This window comes from Mycteria americana, chromosome 6, assembly GCF_035582795.1.
Source record: "Mycteria americana isolate JAX WOST 10 ecotype Jacksonville Zoo and Gardens chromosome 6, USCA_MyAme_1.0, whole genome shotgun sequence".
NCBI lineage: Eukaryota > Metazoa > Chordata > Aves > Ciconiiformes > Ciconiidae > Mycteria > Mycteria americana.
The window spans coordinates 43581780-43601042 of record NC_134370.1 but is presented as its reverse complement, the minus strand read 5'-3'; positions in this window follow the sequence as shown (position 1 = coordinate 43601042).

Sequence of the window (19263 nt, the reverse complement as noted above, 5' to 3'; positions counted from 1 at the left end):
ACATAATGTTGCCCCTTTACGAACGAAAGCTTTTGCAGAACACGAATGTCTGTCTACCAGCGAATGCAGTTCCAAGGGACAGTGAAAACCAGCTACAGCTTTCCGTGCTGGCAGCTTTCCTGTGGGCGCAATCGCTGGACGTTTCGAATTTGGCAGCCGGGTTCTGCCAGAGAGAAATACACAGTGTTGCCCCTTTACGAACGAAAGCTTTTGCAGAACGCGAATGTCTGTCTACCAGCGAATGCAGTTCCAAGGGACAGTGAAAACCAGCTACAGCTTTCCGTGCTGGCAGCTTTCCTGTGGGCGCAATCGCTGGACGTTTCGAATTTGGCAGCCGGGCTCTGCCAGAGAGAAATACACAGTGTTGCCCCTTTACGAACGAAAGCTTTTGCAGAACGCGAATGTCTGTCTACCAGCGAATGCAGTTCCAAGGGACAGTGAAAACCAGCTACAGCTTTCCGTGCTGGCAGCTTTCCTGTGGGCGCAATCGCTGGACGTTTCGAATTTGGCAGCCGGGCTCTCCGAGAGAGATATACACAGTGTTGCCCCATTACCAAGCAAAGGTTTTGCAGAACGCGAATGTCTGTCTACCAGCGAATGCAGTTCCAAGGGACAGTGAAAACCAGCTACAGCTTTCTGTGCTGGCAGCTTTCCTGTGGGCACAATCGCTGGACGTTTCGAATTTGGCAGCCGGGCTCTGCGAGAGAGAAATACACAGTGTTGCCCCATTACGAACGAAAGCTTTTGCGGAACGCGAATGTCTGTCTACCAGCGAATGCAGTTCCAAGGGACAGTGAAAACCAGCTACAGCTTTCCGTGCTGGCAGCTTTCCTGTGGGCGCAATCGCTGGATGTTTCGAATTTGGCAGCCGGGCTCTGCGAGAGAGAAATACAAAGTGTTGCCCCTTTTCAAACGAAAGCTTTTGCAGAACACGAATGTCTGTCTACCAGCGAATGCAGTTCCAAGGGACAGTGAAAACCAGCTACAGCTTTCCGTGCTGGCAGCTTTCCTGTGGGCGCAATCGCTGGACGTTTCGAATTTGGCAGCCGGGCTCTCCGAGAGGGATATACACAGTGTTGCGCCATTACCAAGCAAAGGTTTTGCAGAACGCGAATGTCTGTCTACCAGCGAATGCAGTTCCAAGGGACAGTGAAAACCAGCTACAGCTTTCTGTGCTGGCAGCTTTCCTGTGGGCGCAATCGCTGGACGTTTCGAATTTGGCAGCCGGGCTCTCCGACAGAGATATACACAGTGTTGCCCCATTACCAAGCAAAGCTTTTGCAGAACGCGAATGTCTGTCTACCAGCGAATGCAGTTCCAAGGGACAGTGAAAACCAGCTACAGCTTTCTGTGCTGGCAGCTTTCCTGTGGGCGCAATCGCTGGACGTTTCGAATTTGGCAGCCGGGCTCTCCGAGAGAGATATACACAGTGTTGCCCCATTACCAAGCAAAGGTTTTGCAGAACGCGAATGTCTGTCTACCAGCGAATGCAGTTCCAAGGGACAGTGAAAACCAGCTACAGCTTTCCGTGCTGGCAGCTTTCCTGTGGGCGCAATCGCTGGACGTTTCGAATTTGGCAGCCGGGCTCTGCGAGAGAGAAATACACAGTGTTGCCCCATTACCAAGCAAAGGTTTTGCAGAACGCGAATGTCTGTCTACCAGCGAATGCAGTTCCAAGGGACAGTGAAAACCAGCTACAGCTTTCCGTGCTGGCAGCTTTCCTGTGGGCGCAATCGCTGGACGTTTCGAATTTGGCAGCCGGGCTCTCCGAGAGAGATATACACAGTGTTGCCCCATTACCAAGCAAAGGTTTTGCAGAACGCGAATGTCTGTCTACCAGCGAATGCAGTTCCAAGGGACCGTGAAAACCAGCTACAGCTTTCCGTGCTGGCAGCTTTCCTGTGGGCGCAATCGCTGGACGTTTCGAATTTGGCAGCCGGGCTCTCCGAGAGAGATATACACAGTGTTGCCCCATTACCAAGCAAAGGTTTTGCAGAACGCGAATGTCTGTCTACCAGCGAATGCAGTTCCAAGGGACAGTGAAAACCAGCTACAGCTTTCTGTGCTGGCAGCTTTCCTGTGGGCACAATCGCTTGACGTTTCGAATTTGGCAGCCGGGCTCTCCGAGAGAGATATACACAGTGTTGCCCCATTACCAACCAAAGCTTTTGCAGAACGCGAAAGTCTGTCTACCAGCGAATGCAGTTCCAAGGGACAGTGAAAACCAGCTACAGCTTTCCGTACTGGCAGCTTTCCTGTGGGCGCAATCGCTGGACGTTTCGAATTTGGCAGCCGGGCTCTGCTAGAGAGAAATACAGACTGTTGCCCCTTTACGAACGAAAGCTTTTGCAGAACGCGAATGTCTGTCTACCAGCGAATGCAGTTCCAAGGGACAGTGAAAACCAGCTACAGCTTTCCGTGCTGGCAGCTTTCCTGTGGGCGCAATCGCTGGACGTTTCGAATTTGGCAGCCGGGCTCTGCCAGAGAGAAATACACAGTGTTGCCCCTTTACGAACGAAAGCTTTTGCAGAACACGAATGTCTGTCTACCAGCGAATGCAGTTCCAAGGGACAGTGAAAACCAGCTACAGCTTTCCGTGCTGGCAGCTTTCCTGTGGGCGCAATCGCTGGACGTTTCGAATTTTGCAACCGGGCTCTGCGAGAGAGAAATACACAGTGTTGCCCCTTTACGAACGAAAGCTTTTGCAGAACGCGAATGTCTGTCTACCAGCGAATGCAGTTCCAAGGGACAGTGAAAACCAGCTACAGCTTTCCGTGCTGGCAGCTTTCCTGTGGGCGCAATCGCTGGACGTTTCGAATTTGGCAGCCGGGCTCTCCGAGAGAGATATACACAGTTTTGCCCCATTACGAACGAAAGCTTTTGCAGAACGCGAATGTCTGTCTACCAGCGAATGCAGTTCCAAGGGACAGTGAAAACCAGCTACAGCTTTCCGTGCTGGCAGCTTTCCTGTGGGCGCAATCGCTGGACGTTTCGAATTTGGCAGCCGGGCTCTGCGAGAGAGAAATACACAGTGTTGCCCCTTTACGAACGAAAGCTTTTGCAGAACGCGAATGTCTGTCTACCAGCGAATGCAGTTCCAAGGGACAGTGAAAACCAGCTACAGCTTTCCGTGCTGGTAGCTTTCCTGTGGGCGCAATCGCTGGACGTTTCGAATTTGGCAGCCGGGCTCTGCCAGAGAGAAATACACAGTGTTGCCCCTTTACGAACGAAAGCTTTTGCAGAACACGAATGTCTGTCTACCAGCGAATGCAGTTCCAAGGGACAGTGAAAACCAGCTACAGCTTTCCGTGCTGGCAGCTTTCCTGTGGGCGCAATCGCTGGACGTTTCGAATTTTGCAACCGGGCTCTGCGAGAGAGAAATACACAGTGTTGCCCCTTTACGAACGAAAGCTTTTGCAGAACGCGAATGTCTGTCTACCAGCGAATGCAGTTCCAAGGGACAGTGAAAACCAGCTACAGCTTTCCGTGCTGGCAGCTTTCCTGAGGGCGCAATCGCTGGACGTTTCGAATTTGGCAGTCGGGCTCTCCGAGAGAGATATACACAGTGTTGCCCCATTACCAAGCAAAGCTTTTGCAGGACGCGAATGTCTGTCTACCAGCGAATGCAGTTCCAAGGGACAGTGAAAACCAGCTACAGCTTTCCGTGCTGGCAGCTTTCCTGTGGGCGCAATCGCTGGACGTTTCGAATTTGGCAGCCGGGCTCTGCGAGAGAAAAATACACAGTGTTGCACCTTTACGAACGAAAGCTGTTGCAGAACGCGAATGTCTGTCTACCAGCGAATGCAGTTCCAAGGGACAGTGAAAACCAGCTACAGCTTTCTGTGCTGGCAGCTTTCCTGTGGGCGCAATCGCTGGACGTTTCGAATTTGGCAGCCGGGCTCTCCGAGAGAGATATACACAGTGTTGCCCCATTACCAAGCAAAGGTTTTGCAGAACGCGAATGTCTGTCTACCAGCGAATGCAGTTCCAAGGGACAGTGAAAACCAGCTACAGCTTTCCGTGCTGGCAGCTTTCCTGTGGGCGCAATCGCTGGACGTTTCGAATTTGGCAGCCGGGCTCTCCGAGAGAGATATACACAGTGTTGCCCCATTACCAAGCAAAGGTTTTGCAGAACGCGAATGTCTGTCTACCAGCGAATGCAGTTCCAAGGGACAGTGAAAACCAGCTACAGCTTTCTGTGCTGGCAGCTTTCCTGTGGGCACAATCGCTGGACGTTTCGAATTTGGCAGCCGGGCTCTGCGAGAGAGAAATACACAGTGTTGCCCCATTACGAACGAAAGCTTTTGCGGAACGCGAATGTCTGTCTACCAGCGAATGCAGTTCCAAGGGACAGTGAAAACCAGCTACAGCTTTCCGTGCTGGCAGCTTTCCTGTGGGCGCAATCGCTGGATGTTTCGAATTTGGCAGCCGGGCTCTGCGAGAGAGAAATACAAAGTGTTGCCCCTTTTCAAACGAAAGCTTTTGCAGAACACGAATGTCTGTCTACCAGCGAATGCAGTTCCAAGGGACAGTGAAAACCAGCTACAGCTTTCCGTGCTGGCAGCTTTCCTGTGGGCGCAATCGCTGGACGTTTCGAATTTGGCAGCCGGGCTCTCCGAGAGGGATATACACAGTGTTGCGCCATTACCAAGCAAAGGTTTTGCAGAACGCGAATGTCTGTCTACCAGCGAATGCAGTTCCAAGGGACAGTGAAAACCAGCTACAGCTTTCTGTGCTGGCAGCTTTCCTGTGGGCGCAATCGCTGGACGTTTCGAATTTGGCAGCCGGGCTCTCCGACAGAGATATACACAGTGTTGCCCCATTACCAAGCAAAGCTTTTGCAGAACGCGAATGTCTGTCTACCAGCGAATGCAGTTCCAAGGGACAGTGAAAACCAGCTACAGCTTTCTGTGCTGGCAGCTTTCCTGTGGGCGCAATCGCTGGACGTTTCGAATTTGGCAGCCGGGCTCTCCGAGAGAGATATACACAGTGTTGCCCCATTACCAAGCAAAGGTTTTGCAGAACGCGAATGTCTGTCTACCAGCGAATGCAGTTCCAAGGGACAGTGAAAACCAGCTACAGCTTTCCGTGCTGGCAGCTTTCCTGTGGGCGCAATCGCTGGACGTTTCGAATTTGGCAGCCGGGCTCTCCGAGAGAGATATACACAGTGTTGCCCCATTACCAAGCAAAGGTTTTGCAGAACGCGAATGTCTGTCTACCAGCGAATGCAGTTCCAAGGGACAGTGAAAACCAGCTACAGCTTTCTGTGCTGGCAGCTTTCCTGTGGGCACAATCGCTTGACGTTTCGAATTTGGCAGCCGGGCTCTCCGAGAGAGATATACACAGTGTTGCCCCATTACCAACCAAAGCTTTTGCAGAACGCGAATGTCTGTCTACCAGCGAATGCAGTTCCAAGGGACAGTGAAAACCAGCTACAGCTTTCCGTACTGGCAGCTTTCCTGTGGGCGCAATCGCTGGACGTTTCGAATTTGGCAGCCGGGCTCTGCTAGAGAGAAATACAGACTGTTGCCCCTTTACGAACGAAAGCTTTTGCAGAACGCGAATGTCTGTCTACCAGCGAATGCAGTTCCAAGGGACAGTGAAAACCAGCTACAGCTTTCCGTGCTGGCAGCTTTCCTGTGGGCGCAATCGCTGGACCTTTCGAATTTGGCAGCCGGGCTCTGCCAGAGAGAAATACACAGTGTTGCCCCTTTACGAACGAAAGCTTTTGCAGAACACGAATGTCTGTCTACCAGCGAATGCAGTTCCAAGGGACAGTGAAAACCAGCTACAGCTTTCCGTGCTGGCAGCTTTCCTGTGGGCGCAATCGCTGGACGTTTCGAATTTTGCAACCGGGCTCTGCGAGAGAGAAATACACAGTGTTGCCCCTTTACGAACGAAAGCTTTTGCAGAACGCGAATGTCTGTCTACCAGCGAATGCAGTTCCAAGGGACAGTGAAAACCAGCTACAGCTTTCCGTGCTGGCAGCTTTCCTGTGGGCGCAATCGCTGGACGTTTCGAATTTGGCAGCCGGGCTCTCCGAGAGAGATATACACAGTTTTGCCCCATTACGAACGAAAGCTTTTGCAGAACGCGAATGTCTGTCTACCAGCGAATGCAGTTCCAAGGGACAGTGAAAACCAGCTACAGCTTTCCGTGCTGGCAGCTTTCCTGAGGGCGCAATCGCTGGACGTTTCGAATTTGGCAGTCGGGCTCTCCGAGAGAGATATACACAGTGTTGCCCCATTACCAAGCAAAGCTTTTGCAGAACGCGAATGTCTGTCTACCAGCGAATGCAGTTCCAAGGGACAGTGAAAACCAGCTACAGCTTTCCGTGCTGGCAGCTTTCCTGTGGGCGCAATCGCTGGACGTTTCGAATTTGGCAGCCGGGCTCTCCGAGAGGGATATACACAGTGTTGCCCCATTACCAAGCAAAGGTTTTGCAGAACGCGAATGTCTGTCAACCAGCGAATGCAGTTCCAAGGGACAGTGAAAACCAGCTACAGCTTTCTGTGCTGGCAGCTTTCCTGTGGGCGCAATCGCTGGACGTTTCGAATTTGGCAGCCGGGCTCTGCGAGAGAAAAATACACAGTGTTGCACCTTTACGAACGAAAGCTGTTGCAGAACGCGAATGTCTGTCTACCAGCGAATGCAGTTCCAAGGGACAGTGAAAACCAGCTACAGCTTTCCGTGCTGGCAGCTTTCCTGTGGGCGCAATCGCAGGACGTTTCGAATTTGGCAGCCGGGATCTCCGAGAGAGATATACACAGTGTTGCCCCATTACGAACGAAAGCTTTTGCGGAACGCGAAAGTCTGTCTACCAGCGAATGCAGTTCCAAGGGACAGTGAAAACCAGCTACAGCTTTCTGTGCTGGCAGCTTTCCTGTGGGCGCAATCGCTGGACGTTTCGAATTTGGCAGCCGGGCTCTCCGAGAGAGATATACACAGTGTTGCCCCATTACCAAGCAAAGGTTTTGCAGAACGCGAATGTCTGTCTACCAGCGAATGCAGTTCCAAGGGACAGTGAAAACCAGCTACAGCTTTCCGTGCTGGCAGCTTTCCTGTGGGCGCAATCGCTGGACGTTTCGAATTTGGCAGCCGGGCTCTCCGAGAGAGATATACACAGTGTTGCCCCATTACCAAGCAAAGGTTTTGCAGAACGCGAATGTCTGTCTACCAGCGAATGCAGTTCCAAGCGACAGTGAAAACCAGCTACAGCTTTCTGTGCTGGCAGCTTTCCTGTGGGCAAAATCGCTGGACGTTTCGAATTTGACAGCCGGGCTCTGCGAGAGAGAAATACACAGTGTTGCCCCATTACGAACGAAAGCTTTTGCGGAACGCGAATGTCTGTCTACCAGCGAATGCAGTTCCAAGGGACAGTGAAAACCAGCTACAGCTTTCCGTGCTGGCAGCTTTCCTGTGGGCGCAATCGCTGGACGTTTCAAATTTGGCAGCCGGGCTCTGCGAGAGAGAAATACAAAGTGTTGCCCCTTTTCAAACGAAAGCTTTTGCAGAACGCGAATGTCTGTCTACCAGCGAATGCAGTTCCAAGGGACAGTGAAAACCAGCTACAGCTTTCCGTGCTGGCAGCTTTCCTGTGGGCGCAATCGCTGGACGTTTCGAATTTGGCAGCCGGGCTCTCCGAGAGAGATATACACAGTGTTGCCCCATTACCAAGCAAAGGTTTTGCAGAACGCGAATGTCTGTCTACCAGCGAATGCAGTTCCAAGGGACAGTGAAAACCAGCTACAGCTTTCTGTGCTGGCAGCTTTCCTGTGGGCACAATCGCTTGACGTTTCGAATTTGGCAGCCGGGCTCTCCGAGAGAGATATACACAGTGTTGCCCCATTACCAACCAAAGCTTTTGCAGAACGCGAATGTCTGTCTACCAGCGAATGCAGTTCCAATGGACAGTGAAAACCAGCTACAGCTTTCCGTACTGGCAGCTTTCCTGTGGGCGCAATCGCTGGACGTTTCGAATTTGGCAGCCGGGCTCTGCTAGAGAGAAATACAGACTGTTGCCCCTTTACGAACGAAAGCTTTTGCAGAACACGAATGTCTGTCTACCAGCGAATGCAGTTCCAAGGGACAGTGAAAACCAGCTACAGCTTTCCGTGCTGGCAGCTTTCCTGTGGGCGCAATCGCTGGACGTTTCGAATTTGGCAGCCGGGTTCTGCCAGAGAGAAATACAAAGTGTTGCCCCATTACGAACGAAAGCTTTTGCAGAACGCGAATGTCTGTCTACCAGCGAATGCAGTTCCAAGGGACAGTGAAAACCAGCTACAGCTTTCTGTGCTGGCAGCTTTCCTGTGGGCGCAATCGCTGGACGTTTCGAATTTGGCAGCCGGGCTCTGCCAGAGAGAAATACAGAGTGTTGCCCCTTTACGAACGAAAGCTTTTGCAGAACGCGAATGTCTGTCTACCAGCGAATGCAGTTCCAAGGGACAGTGAAAACCAGCTACAGCTTTCCGTGCTGGCAGCTTTCCTGTGGGCGTAATCGCTGGACGTTTCGAATTTGGCAGCCGGGCTCTGCGAGTGAAAAATACACAGTGTTGCCCCTTTACGAAGGAAAGCTTTTGCAGAACACAAATGTCTGTCTACCAGCGAATGCAGTTCCAAGGGACAGTGAAAACCAGCTACAGCTTTCCGTGCTGGCAGCTTTCCTGTGGGCGCAATCGCTGGACGTTTCGAATTTTGCAACCGGGCTCTGCGAGAGAGAAATACACAGTGTTGCCCCATTACCAAGCAAAGGTTTTGCAGAACGCGAATGTCTGTCTACCAGCGAATGCAGTTCCAAGGGACAGTGAAAACCAGCTACAGCTTTCCGTGCTGGCAGCTTTCCTGTGGGCGCAATCGCTCGACGTTTCGAATTTTGCAACCGGGCCCTGCGAGAGAGAAATACACAGTGTTGCCCCTTTACGAACGAAAGCTTTTGCAGAACGCGAATGTCTGTCTACCAGCGAATGCAGTTCCAAGGGACAGTGAAAACCAGCTACAGCTTTCCGTGCTGGCAGCTTTCCTGTGGGCGCAATCGCTGGACGTTTCGAATTTGGCAGCCGGGCTCTGCCAGAGAGAAATACACAGTGTTGCCCCTTTAAGAACGAAAGCTTTTGCAGAACGCGAATGTCTGTCTACCAGCGAATGCAGTTCCAAGGGACAGTGAAAACCAGCTACAGCTTTCCGTGCTGGCAGCTTTCCTGTGGGCGCAATCGCTGGACGTTTCGAATTTGGCAGCCGGGCTCTGCGAGAGAAAAATAAAGAGTGTTGCACCTTTACGAACGAAAGCTGTTGCAGAACGCGAATGTCTGTCTACCAGCGAATGCAGTTCCAAGGGACAGTGAAAACCAGCTACAGCTTTCCGTGCTGGCAGCTTTCCTGTGGGCGCAATCGCTGGACGTTTCGAATTTGGCAGCCGGGGTCTCCGAGAGAGATATACACAGTGTTGCCCCATTACGAACGAAAGCTTTTGCGGAACGCGAATGTCTGTCTACCAGCGAATGCAGTTCCAAGGGACAGTGAAAACCAGCTACAGCTTTCTGTGCTGGCAGCTTTCCTGTGGGCGCAATCGCTGGACGTTTCGAATTTGGCAGCCGGGCTCTCCGAGAGAGATATACACAGTGTTGCCCCATTACCAAGCAAAGGTTTTGCAGAACGCGAATGTCTGTCTACCAGCGAATGCAGTTCCAAGGGACAGTGAAAACCAGCTACAGCTTTCCGTGCTGGCAGCTTTCCTGTGGGCGCAATCGCTGGACGTTTCGAATTTTGCAACCGGGCTCTCCGAGAGAGATATACACAGTGTTGCCCCATTACCAACCAAAGCTTTTGCAGAACGCGAATGTCTGTCTACCAGCGAATGCAGTTCCAAGGGACAGTGAAAACCAGCTACAGCTTTCTGTGCTGGCAGCTTTCCTGTGGGCACAATCGCTGGACGTTTCGAATTTGGCAGCCGGGCTCTGCGAGAGAGAAATACACAGTGTTGGCCCATTACGAACGAAAGCTTTTGCAGAACGCGAATGTCTGTCTACCAGCGAATGCAGTTCCAAGGGACAGTGAAAACCAGCTACAGCTTTCCGTACTGGCAGCTTTCCTGTGGGCGCAATCGCTGGACGTTTCGAATTTGGCAGCCGGGCTCTGCTAGAGAGAAATACAGACTGTTGCCCCTTTACGAACGAAAGCTTTTGCAGAACGCGAATGTCTGTCTACCAGCGAATGCAGTTCCAAGGGACAGTGAAAACCAGCTACAGCTTTCCGTGCTGGCAGCTTTCCTGTGGGCGCAATCGCTGGACCTTTCGAATTTGGCAGCCGGGCTCTGCCAGAGAGAAATACACAGTGTTGCCCCTTTACGAACGAAAGCTTTTGCAGAACACGAATGTCTGTCTACCAGCGAATGCAGTTCCAAGGGACAGTGAAAACCAGCTACAGCTTTCCGTGCTGGCAGCTTTCCTGTGGGCGCAATCGCTGGACGTTTCGAATTTTGCAACCGGGCTCTGCGAGAGAGAAATACACAGTGTTGCCCCTTTACGAACGAAAGCTTTTGCAGAACGCGAATGTCTGTCTACCAGCGAATGCAGTTCCAAGGGACAGTGAAAACCAGCTACAGCTTTCCGTGCTGGCAGCTTTCCTGTGGGCGCAATCGCTGGACGTTTCGAATTTGGCAGCCGGGCTCTCCGAGAGAGATATACACAGTTTTGCCCCATTACGAACGAAAGCTTTTGCAGAACGCGAATGTCTGTCTACCAGCGAATGCAGTTCCAAGGGACAGTGAAAACCAGCTACAGCTTTCCGTGCTGGCAGCTTTCCTGAGGGCGCAATCGCTGGACGTTTCGAATTTGGCAGTCGGGCTCTCCGAGAGAGATATACACAGTGTTGCCCCATTACCAAGCAAAGCTTTTGCAGAACGCGAATGTCTGTCTACCAGCGAATGCAGTTCCAAGGGACAGTGAAAACCAGCTACAGCTTTCCGTGCTGGCAGCTTTCCTGTGGGCGCAATCGCTGGACGTTTCGAATTTGGCAGCCGGGCTCTCCGAGAGGGATATACACAGTGTTGCCCCATTACCAAGCAAAGGTTTTGCAGAACGCGAATGTCTGTCAACCAGCGAATGCAGTTCCAAGGGACAGTGAAAACCAGCTACAGCTTTCTGTGCTGGCAGCTTTCCTGTGGGCGCAATCGCTGGACGTTTCGAATTTGGCAGCCGGGCTCTGCGAGAGAAAAATACACAGTGTTGCACCTTTACGAACGAAAGCTGTTGCAGAACGCGAATGTCTGTCTACCAGCGAATGCAGTTCCAAGGGACAGTGAAAACCAGCTACAGCTTTCCGTGCTGGCAGCTTTCCTGTGGGCGCAATCGCAGGACGTTTCGAATTTGGCAGCCGGGATCTCCGAGAGAGATATACACAGTGTTGCCCCATTACGAACGAAAGCTTTTGCGGAACGCGAAAGTCTGTCTACCAGCGAATGCAGTTCCAAGGGACAGTGAAAACCAGCTACAGCTTTCTGTGCTGGCAGCTTTCCTGTGGGCGCAATCGCTGGACGTTTCGAATTTGGCAGCCGGGCTCTCCGAGAGAGATATACACAGTGTTGCCCCATTACCAAGCAAAGGTTTTGCAGAACGCGAATGTCTGTCTACCAGCGAATGCAGTTCCAAGGGACAGTGAAAACCAGCTACAGCTTTCCGTGCTGGCAGCTTTCCTGTGGGCGCAATCGCTGGACGTTTCGAATTTGGCAGCCGGGCTCTCCGAGAGAGATATACACAGTGTTGCCCCATTACCAAGCAAAGGTTTTGCAGAACGCGAATGTCTGTCTACCAGCGAATGCAGTTCCAAGCGACAGTGAAAACCAGCTACAGCTTTCTGTGCTGGCAGCTTTCCTGTGGGCAAAATCGCTGGACGTTTCGAATTTGACAGCCGGGCTCTGCGAGAGAGAAATACACAGTGTTGCCCCATTACGAACGAAAGCTTTTGCGGAACGCGAATGTCTGTCTACCAGCGAATGCAGTTCCAAGGGACAGTGAAAACCAGCTACAGCTTTCCGTGCTGGCAGCTTTCCTGTGGGCGCAATCGCTGGACGTTTCAAATTTGGCAGCCGGGCTCTGCGAGAGAGAAATACAAAGTGTTGCCCCTTTTCAAACGAAAGCTTTTGCAGAACGCGAATGTCTGTCTACCAGCGAATGCAGTTCCAAGGGACAGTGAAAACCAGCTACAGCTTTCCGTGCTGGCAGCTTTCCTGTGGGCGCAATCGCTGGACGTTTCGAATTTGGCAGCCGGGCTCTCCGAGAGAGATATACACAGTGTTGCCCCATTACCAAGCAAAGGTTTTGCAGAACGCGAATGTCTGTCTACCAGCGAATGCAGTTCCAAGGGACAGTGAAAACCAGCTACAGCTTTCTGTGCTGGCAGCTTTCCTGTGGGCACAATCGCTTGACGTTTCGAATTTGGCAGCCGGGCTCTCCGAGAGAGATATACACAGTGTTGCCCCATTACCAACCAAAGCTTTTGCAGAACGCGAATGTCTGTCTACCAGCGAATGCAGTTCCAATGGACAGTGAAAACCAGCTACAGCTTTCCGTACTGGCAGCTTTCCTGTGGGCGCAATCGCTGGACGTTTCGAATTTGGCAGCCGGGCTCTGCTAGAGAGAAATACAGACTGTTGCCCCTTTACGAACGAAAGCTTTTGCAGAACACGAATGTCTGTCTACCAGCGAATGCAGTTCCAAGGGACAGTGAAAACCAGCTACAGCTTTCCGTGCTGGCAGCTTTCCTGTGGGCGCAATCGCTGGACGTTTCGAATTTGGCAGCCGGGTTCTGCCAGAGAGAAATACAAAGTGTTGCCCCATTACGAACGAAAGCTTTTGCAGAACGCGAATGTCTGTCTACCAGCGAATGCAGTTCCAAGGGACAGTGAAAACCAGCTACAGCTTTCTGTGCTGGCAGCTTTCCTGTGGGCGCAATCGCTGGACGTTTCGAATTTGGCAGCCGGGCTCTGCCAGAGAGAAATACAGAGTGTTGCCCCTTTACGAACGAAAGCTTTTGCAGAACGCGAATGTCTGTCTACCAGCGAATGCAGTTCCAAGGGACAGTGAAAACCAGCTACAGCTTTCCGTGCTGGCAGCTTTCCTGTGGGCGTAATCGCTGGACGTTTCGAATTTGGCAGCCGGGCTCTGCGAGTGAAAAATACACAGTGTTGCCCCTTTACGAAGGAAAGCTTTTGCAGAACACAAATGTCTGTCTACCAGCGAATGCAGTTCCAAGGGACAGTGAAAACCAGCTACAGCTTTCCGTGCTGGCAGCTTTCCTGTGGGCGCAATCGCTGGACGTTTCGAATTTTGCAACCGGGCTCTGCGAGAGAGAAATACACAGTGTTGCCCCATTACCAAGCAAAGGTTTTGCAGAACGCGAATGTCTGTCTACCAGCGAATGCAGTTCCAAGGGACAGTGAAAACCAGCTACAGCTTTCCGTGCTGGCAGCTTTCCTGTGGGCGCAATCGCTCGACGTTTCGAATTTTGCAACCGGGCCCTGCGAGAGAGAAATACACAGTGTTGCCCCTTTACGAACGAAAGCTTTTGCAGAACGCGAATGTCTGTCTACCAGCGAATGCAGTTCCAAGGGACAGTGAAAACCAGCTACAGCTTTCCGTGCTGGCAGCTTTCCTGTGGGCGCAATCGCTGGACGTTTCGAATTTGGCAGCCGGGCTCTGCCAGAGAGAAATACACAGTGTTGCCCCTTTAAGAACGAAAGCTTTTGCAGAACGCGAATGTCTGTCTACCAGCGAATGCAGTTCCAAGGGACAGTGAAAACCAGCTACAGCTTTCCGTGCTGGCAGCTTTCCTGTGGGCGCAATCGCTGGACGTTTCGAATTTGGCAGCCGGGCTCTGCGAGAGAAAAATAAAGAGTGTTGCACCTTTACGAACGAAAGCTGTTGCAGAACGCGAATGTCTGTCTACCAGCGAATGCAGTTCCAAGGGACAGTGAAAACCAGCTACAGCTTTCCGTGCTGGCAGCTTTCCTGTGGGCGCAATCGCTGGACGTTTCGAATTTGGCAGCCGGGGTCTCCGAGAGAGATATACACAGTGTTGCCCCATTACGAACGAAAGCTTTTGCGGAACGCGAATGTCTGTCTACCAGCGAATGCAGTTCCAAGGGACAGTGAAAACCAGCTACAGCTTTCTGTGCTGGCAGCTTTCCTGTGGGCGCAATCGCTGGACGTTTCGAATTTGGCAGCCGGGCTCTCCGAGAGAGATATACACAGTGTTGCCCCATTACCAAGCAAAGGTTTTGCAGAACGCGAATGTCTGTCTACCAGCGAATGCAGTTCCAAGGGACAGTGAAAACCAGCTACAGCTTTCCGTGCTGGCAGCTTTCCTGTGGGCGCAATCGCTGGACGTTTCGAATTTTGCAACCGGGCTCTCCGAGAGAGATATACACAGTGTTGCCCCATTACCAACCAAAGCTTTTGCAGAACGCGAATGTCTGTCTACCAGCGAATGCAGTTCCAAGGGACAGTGAAAACCAGCTACAGCTTTCTGTGCTGGCAGCTTTCCTGTGGGCACAATCGCTGGACGTTTCGAATTTGGCAGCCGGGCTCTGCGAGAGAGAAATACACAGTGTTGGCCCATTACGAACGAAAGCTTTTGCAGAACGCGAATGTCTGTCTACCAGCGAATGCAGTTCCAAGGGACAGTGAAAACCAGCTACAGCTTTCCGTGCTGGCAGCTTTCCTGTGGGCGCAATCGCTGGACGTTTCGAATTTGGCAGCCGGGCTCTGCGAGAGAGAAATACAAATTGTTGCCCCTTTTCAAACGAAAGCTTTTGCAGAACGCGAATGTCTGTCTACCAGCGAATGCAGTTCCAAGGGACAGTGAAAACCAGCTACAGCTTTCCGTGCTGGCAGCTTTCCTGTGGGCGCAATCGCTGGACGTTTCGAATTTGGCAGCCGGGTTCTGCCAGAGAGAAATACACAGTGTTGCCCCATTACGAACGAAAGCTTTTGCAGAACGCGAATGTCTGTCTACCAGCGAATGCAGTTCCAAGGGACAGTGAAAACCAGCTACAGCTTTCCGTGCTGGCAGCTTTCCTGTGGGCGCAATCGCTGGACGTTTCGAATTTGGCAGCCGGGGTCTGCGAGAGAAAAATACACAGTGTTGCCCCTTTACGAAGGAAAGCTTTTGCAGAACACGAATGTCTGTCTACCAGCGAATGCAGTTCCAAGGGACAGTGAAAACCAGCTACAGCTTTCTGTGCTGGCAGCTTTCCTGTGGGCACAATCGCTGGACGTTTCGAATTTGGCAGCCGGGCTCTCCGAGAGAGATATACACAGTGTTGCACCTTTACGAACGAAAGCTGTTGCAGAACGCGAATGTCTGTCTACCAGCGAATGCAGTTCCAAGGGACAGTGAAAACCAGCTACAGCTTTCTGTGCTGGCAGCTTTCCTGTGGGCACAATCGCTTGACGTTTCGAATTTGGCAGCCGGGCTCTCCGAGAGAGATATACACAGTGTTGCCCCATTACCAACCAAAGCTTTTGCAGAACGCGAATGTCTGTCTACCAGCGAATGCAGTTCCAAGGGACAGTGAAAACCAGCTACAGCTTTCCGTGCTGGCAGCTTTCCTGTGGGCGCAATCGCTGGACGTTTCGAATTTGGCAGCCGGGCTCTGCTAGAGAGAAATACAGACTGTTGCCCCTTTACGAACGAAAGCTTTTGCAGAACACGAATGTCTGTCTACCAGCGAATGCAGTTCCAAGGGACAGTGAAAACCAGCTACAGCTTTCCGTGCTGGCAGCTTTCCTGTGGGCGCAATCGCTGGACGTTTCGAATTTGGCAGCCGGGTTCTGCCAGAGAGAAATACACAGTGTTGCCCCATTACGAACGAAAGCTTTTGCAGAACGCGAATGTCTGTCTACCAGCGAATGCAGTTCCAAGGGACAGTGAAAACCAGCTACAGCTTTCCGTGCTGGCAGCTTTCCTGTGGGCGCAATCGCTGGACGTTTCGAATTTGGCAGCCGGGCTCTGCGAGAGAGAAATACACAGTGTTGCCCCTTTACGAACGAAAGCTGTTGCAGAACGCGAATGTCTGTCTACCAGCGAATGCAGTTCCAAGGGACAGTGAAAACCAGCTACAGCTTTCCGTGCTGGCAGCTTTCCTGTGGGCGCAATCGCTGGACGTTTCGAATTTGGCAGCCGGGCTCTGCGAGAGAGAAATACAAAGTGTTGCCCCTTTTCAAACGAAAGCTTTTGCAGAACTCGAATGTCTGTCTACCAGCGAATGCAGTTCCAAGGGACAGTGAAAACCAGCTACAGCTTTCCGTGCTGGCAGCTTTCCTGTGGGCGCAATCGCTGGACGTTTCGAATTTGGCAGCCGGGCTCTGCCAGAGAGATATACACAGTGTTGCCCCATTACCAAGCAAAGGTTTTGCAGAACGCGAATGTCTGTCTACCAGCGAATGCAGTTCCAAGGGACAGTGAAAACCAGCTACAGCTTTCTGTGCTGGCAGCTTTCCTGTGGGCACAATCGCTTGACGTTTCGAATTTGGCAGCCGGGCTCTCCGAGAGAGATATACACAGTGTTGCCCCATTACCAAGCAAAGCTTTTGCAGAACGCGAATGTCTGTCTACCAGCGAATGCAGTTCCAAGGGACAGTGAAAACCAGCTACAGCTTTCCGTGCTGGCAGCTTTCCTGTGGGCGCAATCGCTGGACGTTTCGAATTTGGCAGCCGGGCTCTGCGAGAGAAAAATACACAGTGTTGCACCTTTACGAACGAAAGCTGTTGCAGAACGCGAATGTCTGTCTACCAGCGAATGCAGTTCCAAGGGACAGTGAAAACCAGCTACAGCTTTCCGTGCTGGCAGCTTTCCTGTGGGCGCAATCGCAGGACGTTTCGAATTTGGCAGCCGGGATCTCCGAGAGAGATATACACAGTGTTGCCCCATTACGAACGAAAGCTTTTGCGGAACGCGAATGTCTGTCTACCAGCGAATGCAGTTCCAAGGGACAGTGAAAACCAGCTACAGCTTTCTGTGCTGGCAGCTTTCCTGTGGGCGCAATCGCTGGACGTTTCGAATTTGGCAGCCGGGCTCTCCGAGAGAGATATACACAGTGTTGCCCCATTACCAAGCAAAGGTTTTGCAGAACGCGAATGTCTGTCTACCAGCGAATGCAGTTCCAAGGGACAGTGAAAACCAGCTACAGCTTTCCGTGCTGGCAGCTTTCCTGTGGGCGCAATCGCTGGACGTTTCGAATTTGGCAGCCGGGCTCTCCGAGAGAGATATACACAGTGTTGCCCCATTACCAAGCAAAGGTTTTGCAGAACGCGAATGTCTGTCTACCAGCGAATGCAGTTCCAAGGGACAGTGAAAACCAGCTACAGCTTTCTGTGCTGGCAGCTTTCCTGTGGGCACAATCGCTGGACGTTTCGAATTTGACAGCCGGGCTCTGCGAGAGAGAAATACACAGTGTTGCCCCATTACGAACGAAAGCTTTTGCGGAACGCGAATGTCTGTCTACCAGCGAATGCAGTTCCAAGGGACAGTGAAAACCAGCTACAGCTTTCCGTGCTGGCAGCTTTCCTGTGGGCGCAATCGCTGGACGTTTCGAATTTGGCAGCCGGGCTCTGCGAGAGAGAAATACAAAGTGTTGCCCCTTTTCAAACGAAAGCTTTTGCAGAACGCGAATGTCTGTCTACCAGCGAATGCAGTTCCAAGGGACAGTGAAAACCAGCTACAGCTTTCCGTGCTGGCAGCTTTCCTGTGGGCGCAATCGCTGGACGTTTCGAATTTGGCAGCCGGGCTCTCCGAGAGAGATATACACAGTGTTGCCCCATTACCAAGCAAAGGTTTTGCAGAACGCGAATGTCTGTCTACCAGCGAATGCAGTTCCAAGGGACAGTGAAAACCAGCTACAGCTTTCTGTGCTGGCAGCTTTCCTGTGGGCACAATCGCTTGACGTTTCGAATTTGGCAGCCGGGCTCTCCGAGAGAGATATACACAGTGTTGCCCCATTACCAACCAAAGCTTTTGCAGAACGCGAATGTCTGTCTACCAGCGAATGCAGTTCCAAGGGACAGTGAAAACCAGCTACAGCTTTCCGTACTGGCAGCTTTCCTGTGGGCGCAATCGCTGGACGTTTCGAATTTGGCAGCCGGGCTCTGCTAGAGAGAAATACAGACTGTTGCCCCTTTACGAACGAAAGCTTTTGCAGAACACGAATGTCTGTCTACCAGCGAATGCAGTTCCAAGGGACAGTGAAAACCAGCTACAGCTTTCCGTGCTGGCAGCTTTCCTGTGGGCGCAATCGCTGGACGTTTCGAATTTGGCAGCCGGGTTCTGCCAGAGAGAAATACACAGTGTTGCCCCATTACGAACGAAAGCTTTTGCAGAACGCGAATGTCTGTCTACCAGCGAATGCAGTTCCAAGGGACAGTGAAAACCAGCTACAGCTTTCCGTGCTGGCAGCTTTCCTGTGGGCGCAATCGCTGGACGTTTCGAATTTGGCAGCCGGGCTCTGCCAGAGAGAAATACAGAGTGTTGCCCCTTTACGAACGAAAGCTTTTGCAGAACACGAATGTCTGTCTACCAGCGAATGCAGTTCCAAGGGACAGTGAAAACCAGCTACAGCTTTCCGTGCTGGCAGCTTTCCTGTGGGCGTAATCGCTGGACGTTTCGAATTTGGCAGCCGGGCTCTGCGAGTGAAAAATACACAGTGTTGCCCCTTTACGAAGGAAAGCTTTTGCAGAACACGAATGTCTGTCTACCAGCGAATGCAGTTCCAAGGGACAGTGAAAACCAGCTACAGCTTTCCGTGCTGGCAGCTTTCCTGTGGGCGCAATCGCTGGACGTTTCGAATTTTGCAACCGGGCTCTGCGAGAGAGAAATACACAGTGTTGCCCCATTACCAAGCAAAGGTTTTGCAGAACGCGAATGTCTGTCTACCAGCGAATGCAGTTCCAAGGGACAGTGAAAACCAGCTACAGCTTTCCGTGCTGGCAGCTTTCCTGTGGGCGCAATCGCTCGACGTTTCGAATTTTGCAACCGGGCCCTGCGAGAGAGAAATACACAGTGTTGCCCCTTTACGAACGAAAGCTTTTGCAGAACGCGAATGTCTGTCTACCAGCGAATGCAGTTCCAAGGGACAGTGAAAACCAGCTACAGCTTTCCGTGATGGCAGCTTTCCTGTGGGCGCAATCGCTGGACGTTTCGAATTTGGCAGCCGGGCTCTGCCAGAGAGAAATACACAGTGTTGCCCCTTTAAGAACGAAAGCTTTTGCAGA